The sequence below is a fragment of the Labrus mixtus genome, chromosome 5 (genome assembly GCF_963584025.1).
Source record: "Labrus mixtus chromosome 5, fLabMix1.1, whole genome shotgun sequence".
In the NCBI taxonomy this organism is placed as follows: domain Eukaryota; kingdom Metazoa; phylum Chordata; class Actinopteri; order Labriformes; family Labridae; genus Labrus; species Labrus mixtus.
In genome coordinates this window covers 14,656,974-14,666,357 of record NC_083616.1, presented here as the reverse complement: position 1 = coordinate 14,666,357, position 9,384 = coordinate 14,656,974, and positions in this window count along the sequence as shown.

The following is a 9,384-nucleotide window of genomic DNA, read 5'->3' as shown; positions in this document are numbered from 1 at the left end:
CCTTCAGCCTTTTCAATTTTTATTCCCATTTGTTACAAGTTTGCTCTTATTAAAATAAGAACCAGAGAAGGGAGTACACAGTTAAATGGTTATTTAAGCCAACAAAAAACAACCAAAGAGTCAAGAAAAACATGTTAGTCCGTATTACGAGCAGTGTCAGGATTGTGGGTGACTGTTCCATAAAGTGTGTATCAAAAGTAAGAATCAAAGTCAAAAAGTTAGGATGGACAGAGGGTGTGTCTCCAGGTTGTCACTAGCTAAGAATGAGAGAGAGAGAGTGCATGGTCTGCAGCCTCAGTAAATGCAGGTGAGCTAGATGTGCTGTGTCAGCCTGATGACCCTATACTCCACCTACAGGCCTCATACAAGAATACAAGATCTGAGCAAACCACGCACACTACACAGAACAACCCCGTGGGTTGTCAGAACATTACATTATGAGGTGATTGAGTGCACAAGCAGAACAATAAGATTTAAGGGGGCAGCCTGCCTGAAAATATCTATTTGGCAATATTCATGGGTGCACATGTAATGCATTGCAATTGAAACTTTTCTGTGTGAGGTCATGGCAATTAAAAACGGCAAAAAGTGCCTTAAAGAAGCAGCAGCTGATTAATACTTATTTATGTACATACCCAATCAATTACAGATTATTGTAAAACTGTTTTATTTTTAAACCACAAAACGTCCCCGTAGAAGATGAGAACCAGATTCCTCACTAGGGATGAGTCCAAATTTGGATATCAATTTGGGAAGGCACAGATGAGGCACAGATGAGACGGAAAATGTTATACACTTCATTGTCGCAGCATGCGCTGCCTGAGACACTGCAGCTCTAGTCATTTTCCTCTGCCACAGCCACAGCTCACTTTAAGGCTGTGGCTTCATGTCAGTCAAAACACGGCTTTTTTAATTTGTTATTTCCTGACACTTTTCAAAAGAAGAACATTTCTAAACCGTACTTGTTGTTATATTATTAGTATTCACATTGAATCAACCATGAGCAGGCCCATGGTTAGTTAGTTAGTTAGTTAGTGATAGAGTGATAGAGTGATAGAATGAGTGAATGAGTGAGTTAGTGAGTTAGTGAGCGAGTTAGTGAGTGACAAGATGGTAGACATTAAGCAGAGCCAGATTGGTGAACACTCTGGCTTCTTCTTCATGGGGCAAAAGCAGAGATCTTCAAGTTATGTTGTTCAAGCCTCAGAAACCTATGCACTGGAGGAGGGAGGAGGAAGGCTGGTAAATATCTGCAGTTATAGTGACTCCCGAAGGATCCATAGCCTCTCTTTTGGGGTTATACAAGTTTTACAGGTGGCTGCGGAGGGCAGGGATGCACCATATGGAGGTCAATATTGCAGTGTTATTGTTAATGTGGGTACAGTCAGGACGCCTTAGATCACAGTTCCTTATGGATCTGAGAGAGAGAGAGAGAGAGATCTGGGCTCACATAATAAAACACATGTAAGTGATTCAGTTTGTCTCTTGTACCTCACTGACGAATCCCTTGTTTAATGTCAGAATCAGAATCAGAATCAGCTTTATTGGCCAGGTATGCTTAAACACACAAGGAATTTTACTTTGGTAAACTGTGCTCTCTTTGTACAAAGGTATAATATTAAACATCAACAATAAACACAAAAATAAACAAATAAGCAAATATGTAGAAGGCTAAATAGGATAATATAAGATAATAGTGCAGTGGTGAGTAGTGCAAAGATGCTGAAGTAAACATGAGGTAGTTTTTACAGTATTTACATTAATTGTCTTTGGGACAATCCACTGACGGGGATGGGGAAAGACGAGGAGAGGCCAGCAACTTGGCCCTGGCATAAGTTGCGGATCCCCTCTTCAATTAAAGAAGTTCTCCTGATTTTTTATTTTAAAGAGACTAAAACACAAGATGCCAGATTTAACAAACTGCAAGAAAATACCCCCAAAATGCTGCCGAACTCTCAGTGGATTTGCGAAGAGTACATCAGGACAGTGGAGTGAACCCTCCTCTCTGTTAGCTGCCGAACTTGACAGCGGCAAAATTGTTGGAGGAGCTGACCAAAAAGCAATACATTTTTTTGTCATGTCTTTGTAATATATTAGTTTATAATAAATAATAATAATAAAACTGTTGGTGTAAAACTTACATGCATGTTTATGATTTAATATGAGACATACAGTTAATAATTAAATGGTTAAACGTTTGACCCCAACAGAGTATTCGTGATATCCCTGGTTATAGATGCTGTACATGGAGTTTAAATTTGACCAAAAAAAACATGCACAAGAAAGTAGCCTTACATCAGGGATTATGGAAGTGCTGGAATAGTGTCCTAGTGTCAAAATGCAACCAGCTATCACACTCTTGCTTTTCTTTCCAACACATTCTTTCCTGTGTCTCACATTCTCTGTGTTCCTCTGACACTTTTTCACACAGACGTGCATGCACATACACCTGCAGTAGGCTGCAAACATAAAATAACAAGCACATGCAAACAAAACACAGACTGACTGCTCTTCAGCTTAACAGAAACTGCTTTGGCATTTTGGCAAACAGGCTTTGTTTACTGTGCCTGGCGATGGACTATGAAATGATTCCACTGAGAGTGTCTGTTAGTAAGGATACTAATTAGCAAACAAATAAGTTCTTACACAAAAGAGCTTCGTGAGATTATTGCCGCTGAAGTTTACAAAAGCTTGTCGCTCGGTAAATAACTTAACAAGAACAATAGTGAACGTTGTCACACTTTTTGTGTTCGTTGTTATAATACATGATGGCAGCATGGTGATATTATTTTATTATGTGTTTTCTTTTATTTTACTTCATGTATTTTTTGTTAGTTTTTGTTTTTTCAACATGTGCTGCTGTTCCCTCCTCACACCTCCTGATAATGAAAAAAACAAGGGCTTTGTTAATGGTGGAAAAAGTTACAAATCCAACTCCACATATGGCTAAAAACACTTCTAAAGTAAAGCAGCACTTCCAATATGTTCTGAATACAAATCACCAGTATGAATAAAGACAAGCTTGTACATTTGTTGCACAGTTTACATACCTGTGTTGGTTAAACAGCATTTCTTATAAACTTTGAAATACTGCAGCGTAAGGTTCATCCAGAATAGTCTGAAAACTAAACTTGGCATTTTATAAAAATATGTTTGCACTTAACCGCTGATGCAACAGGTAAGCAAGAAAAAAAAAAGAACATTTTTGACTTCAAAAATGTTGAAAATATTCATGAAAAAATGTTGATATCCAAAAATGTCGAAAATTCAATAATGTCGAAAATATTCATGAAAAAATGTTGATATCGAAAAATGTTGAATTTTCAAGAAAAAATGTTGACTTCAAAAATGTTGAAAATTTTCATGGAAAAATTTTGGCTTCAAAAAAGTTGAACATTTTGATCAAAATTTTAAGCTTCAAAAATGTTGAAAATTTTAATGAAAAATATCGGCATCAAAAAAGTTAATTTTCATGAAAAAATGTGGGCTTCAAAAAAGTTCCAAATTTTCGTGAAGAAAACTCGGCCTCAAAAAAGTTGAACATTTTCGTGAAAAAATCTCGACTTGAAAAAAGTTGAAAATTTTCGTGAAAAAATTTCGACTTGAAAAAAGTTGAAGATTTTTGTTAAAAAAAACGGCTTCACAAACGTTGAAAATTTTTATGAAAAATTTTGGCTTCAAAAAAGTTGAACATTTTTGTGAAAGATTTTCGGCTTCAAAAAAGTTGAAATGTTCATGAAAAAATGAGATAAAAAATGTTTAATTGTTTTTTCTTGAAAAGATGTTGACTTCAAAATGTGGAAAATTTTCATGTTTTTCTCATCCATTCCCTAAGCCTAGATGATGGATTGTTTTGCATTAAGGTTAGGACAAAGGTTGTGTGCCCATATTAACTACCCTCTCCTACTGATAGACTGTCAGATTCTTTGTGTCTGGAAACCTCCCATTGGCCCTGATGTAAACAACTGCAGCAGCAGCAGCTGCTTCAGGACAAGAGAGGAGAGCCGATGCTAACACACTCCATGTATATTAATCATATTTCACCAGTAGTTTGCTGGAAAAGGGACATTTTTTATTTTTTATTACAACCTGTCTTTTACGGTGTTCAATTGCCTCATAATGCGGTTATGTTGCATTCCACTTATACAGGGAATTAAAACCAGTCGAGTCATCACTACAGTGGTTTGAGAGATGGTGTCTCTTTCTTCACTGAGCAATTATATGGAATTTAGAAAGAAAATTACCTGGATTTTTAGGATCTCATAGGTCATAGGCTAGATTATTTGGTTTTAGGATAAAACACATACATGCAAAGAATATTTTGTCATTCACCGTAGTTTTGGAAATGTTTGTGCCATGGAAGTGCATATCATTTTAATTCAAAGAAAATCATTTGTACCTCTTTTAACATCTCTAATGTCTGCCATGAGTAAAACATTGAAAACACAGTCTATACTTCACAGAATTAGACATTTACTTGTACCAATAGGCTACAAATGACAGGTGTGAAAAAACAACATTTGGGAAAAGAATGTATTTTCATCCATGTATATGCATGCTTGGTGGCTATGTTAGTCTTGTCATTGTTCTAATCTAAAGCAATTTATCCTTTTAACTTTACCTCTAGTGCCACAAGGAGGCTGACTTTTAAAGTTTTGACATAAGTTTTCGGACCAAACAGTTCTGGGGACTTTATGAAGAGGAACTATCCACTGGGGAGTTCCCTGAGAACGACACAACATAGGGACTTTTTTCTGTCTGCATTTACACCGCCATGGTACCTACTCTGAAGCAGGAAGGTTCCTATTTAAGGGGTTCTAGGAACTAAAATATTTCATAGTTCCTGCGGTGTGGAATGAATAAAAAAGGAGGGTTCCAACGATTCCTCGAACTATGAAAAAGTTCCTGTGGTCCGAAAATGCCTATGCTGAACATGCAGCTATATGACAATTATTCACACTTTCATGTTCCTCCCAGAAAAATTGCAATCTTTTTAGTGATCACAAAAGTTTTCATTCAGTGCAAAATATCATTATATATATAAACCAGAGGTACAAAGTTTGACGAGAGCTGACTGCTGAAGAAGAGTGACTAATACGTGTCTTAATGCTCCACTGCCTGCTTTAAAAGAAAGAGTGTTGCTCTGTTCCCAGTTGAGGTCTCTGGAAGGTGAACGGTAATTGCTGAGGATTTAGCCTTACAATGTAACAAAGCACCTCTTTTGTTTAACAGTGGTAACTCATACTTTGAGATGGAGCCCTACTATAGGCATGCATTTAAGACATTAGATTAAGACAAGAGCTGGGATTTTATTAAGTGTGTGTCAGGACGTTAACCACAGACAGACAGATATGCACATGTAAACTACATTATGAGACTGCATGCTGTTTCTGATTCATGAGCTTAGGCACTGGCTCTGTGGTAATGGCATCATGGTAGCAGTGTTATCTTTTAAAGTCTGACCGCAGAGTCTGTGAACTTTTAAGGATTCTTTCACTGTGATGTCATTGTGTGGTTAACTTCTAAGATAACTCCAAACAGATTTTCTCCTATTGTTTGACTAGTATTTAACTGTTATTTCCACAGATTGCTAATTACTTAGAGATTTGTCCTGCGAAGCAGACATACAGTACTCTGCCTAAAAAACATGATAGGTGACATACAGAAAGAAGACAATTTAAGTTGTATTGTTCTATGCAAAGTGGAGAATCCAAATAAAGAAAGGATGTGAAATACTGGCTATGCATGACCTTCTGGGATGACCAGATGATTTTGCCCTGACTGTTCATGATTATGTGTGAGTGTTGATCGGTCAGAGGGTGACAAAGAGCTTTGCTCAGCATGGTTGTCGGTTCTATCAACGCCCCTCCAGAGCCTCTTCAGCCCTGACTGGCATTGTTTGTGAAGAAGAAAGCTATCGGAGGATCTGCACAAGATTAGGGTTGCCTACTGCTCCCTCTATACCTTCCTGTTTTGCTTTAGGAATTCTTTTGTGAGGAGCAACCCCCAAAAAATAAAAAACCTGTGCAAAAATCTGACATTGTTAACCCTTTCTTTTCAACACTCAATTGAAAAGAAGTAATATTGGACTCTGTACTCTGAATCTGCCGACCTTTACACGTTTAGATGTTTAATCAGTCAAACATCGGACACACATTTTGGTTAAATGTGTTGTTTATCGGTTTCTAAACCCACCCTTCAGGAGTTTTCTAACTGGCTGGTAATTCTAGCAGCCAGCCTGATTTCGGCCATCATGCTAAGATAGGTTTATAGGCTGCTGGTAGATTTTAAAGTGATCTTAATCTTCATATGTATTTTTGGCAAGATTTCCCAATATTTCCCAATATTTGGGAAGGTTGTCAAATGTTTACATTGCAAGTGCTCATTACATGAGACGACACTTTATATAATCTGCAAAGTATCACACTTAAATCTAACATCTCTTTCTTTTATATCCAGCTCCTCATCCCTTATAGTTCCATCTATCTGCAGTGTATCCTCCATCCTCTTGAAGTCCCTCTTAGCTGTCGGTTACTTTTATCCATCATCTCTTTTTTCAGCAGTCCTGTTAATTTCCAATTCTCTTAACTTTCCATCTGTTTTTTCCCCAACTACAAAAACCTTCACCTTCTCTCCGTTGCCTCTAATCACAAATGACCGCAGTGATTACTGCCAGAGGAGCTCCTCAAGTTGTGGATAAACTAGAAGAAAGAGGTGGTGTGTAGAAACTAAAGATCAATAACACTGCTTATCCTCTGGGTTATTTTGCTTCACTCTGAATTTAGCTCTGATAAGCAGAAATATTTACTTCCTGGACAACAAACAATGAAGGTTAAAGGTTATACTTTCATTTTTTTCCCACAAAGACTGCTGTGTTTGTGGAGTGAAATAATTATAAAAACTAAAAGGAAATCCAGATATTTATCTGTTTGACATGGGCAGATACATACAGTATATGTTACAGACAGTTGTACACAATTGTACACTCTAGTTGCATCATTATAGAAGCTGACAATGTCAGTGGGAATAATATGTTTTTCAAATCAGTTTAGGCCTAAACAGTATCTGTTTAAGTGTTAGAATGTATTTTCCTTAATCTTGGAAACTTTTTTGGATATACTATTTTAAATCTGTTTACCATCAAAAGAAAATGATTCTTTTAGGTCTGTATAGATCTTTATGTGGATAGGAGCCAATGTTGTGAGCTTATAAGGAAACAAATGTTTGATGAGAATGTGCAGTAGGTCTGACATTTAAAAGGGTACAGTCAACTTTCTAGCATTTCAGAAGTATACCCAAATAGAAAGGAATTTATTGGTAGTACCTGCAAACAGAATATATCTTTTAACATGAAAAGTTTGTCAGCCATTTGTGTTCTGTTGCGGTTGTCTGACCTCGGCCGAATAAATCAAAGATAAACCCACAGTCTTTCTCCTGAATTCACCATTGAACAATTGGAGAAGAAACACCACCACCCAACATTAAGTCAATCCATGTAAAAAATCAATTTCTCATTTAAATAGACATAAATGACCCTTCAAAATGTAAACGTCTGCCCCCTGCATGATTCACTAGTCAAAAACAGCCATTTCTTTGAGATGAAGAGGTGAAGGGAGAGATAGTTGTCTTTAAAAGCTTGTGTGTGACACATGTCATATTGTGTGTGGCTGGTTAATCAGAGAGTTGATGCAGAGTTAGGGAAAGTCATGTGACTGTGAGCTAATCAAAACCTGATAGGTGCCTTTGTCAGAGACAGCTAAAGCCAGAGACTATTTAAAATAGCTGTGTGAGCGGCGCATTTGACCAAAGAGACACACACACACACACACACACACACACACACACACACACACACACACACACACACACACACACACACACACACACACACACACACACACACACACACACACACACACACACACACACACACACACACACACTTAATTGAGAACAGCATGTGCAAAACACTCATCTACATCTACAAAGCAGTGAAATCATAAAAGCTTTGTTATTACAGCACAAAGATTCACAACAGGAAAAAAACAGGATCTGTTTCTTTAAACAGAAATCAGCCATGTAATGTCAACACACAATATGTTTTTTTTTTTACAATCTTACTGTGTTCTCAAAATCAAACTGGCCCTGATGCAAACCAGCTGTTGATGTGAATGCAGCTATCTTGGACTCTAAGTATTACAACAATAAATTCTTTCCACTGGTTATAAGCCTGAATGTTAAGCCCTTGAGCCGCTAATGGACTATTAGATTTGAAAACAGATGACGCTGATCAAAGTTGGTTGATTAAAGAGACCTCTACTTTCAAGCTCTTCCTATTTCAAAATGTTGTAGAAGCGCTGCATCAAGATACAAATTATCTTGTCAAACATTTACCTCTGTTAAAAAACACTTACAGACCCTTAGTAAATAAAGCGGACTGAAAATAAGGGATGGAGCTTTGTTTTTAAACTTTGCAGAAGAGTTTGGTGTTGTGGATCTTTTCCTACACTTTTTTTATTCTTGAGTTGACTTCCTTAACAAAACATGCTCTTATATAACCAGCAATGCATAGTTTCCACATACCTTTGACAAGCACAATCTCTGAAAAGTAATTCAGTTGTTCAGTCGTCATCGACGTTTAAAGGAAACAGCTTGTAGCTCTAATTTCTTGAAGACAGCACGTTGGAAGACATAAGTGTTTGAGTTTACGTGTGCCAGGGGATTTTACATCTCTGGCTGCCAGTTTAATGGCTCATTATCAGCATTTTATGACTGCATTGTGTACCATTTTTAACCTGTTTTAGGTTAGCTTTACCTCTTGTTATCGAAGCATAACAAAAATGTAATCCTACTGTGTAAACAAGGAGTACTTCTGGAATAATTCATCTGAATCTGAACCCCAATGAAATATATACAGGCATGGGTTTGAAATGTCAAGTTGTGATTTTTTTCTCTGTAGTTAAGGTTTATACTTAATGATGCACAGTAAACATAATAATTAAGTATTTAGTGCCATCTTGTGGTCAAAATGATTACAGTGTCAGGTCCCCTCCCTCAATGACTTTATTTCATCCCTGGGATGCCACTGAACATGTAAATGAACAGTATTTACTAATTCTGCTCATATGAAAATAAAATGCTGAAACAATGTCCCCATTCTTTTGTTTATCTAAGGACATACTGTAACATGTGTAATGTAACTTCTTTCAGTACATAAACATTTAACTGAAACCTCTACTCATATTAAAATGTTGAAATAAAAATTGCATTAAATAAAAAAATGCAAGCTACAATAACACTTTAATGATAATATATCAGGTTAAAAATCAGTCTAAAAAACAGTTCCCTTAAAATAAACCAGTTGTAAAAGTTATTATTTTGCTA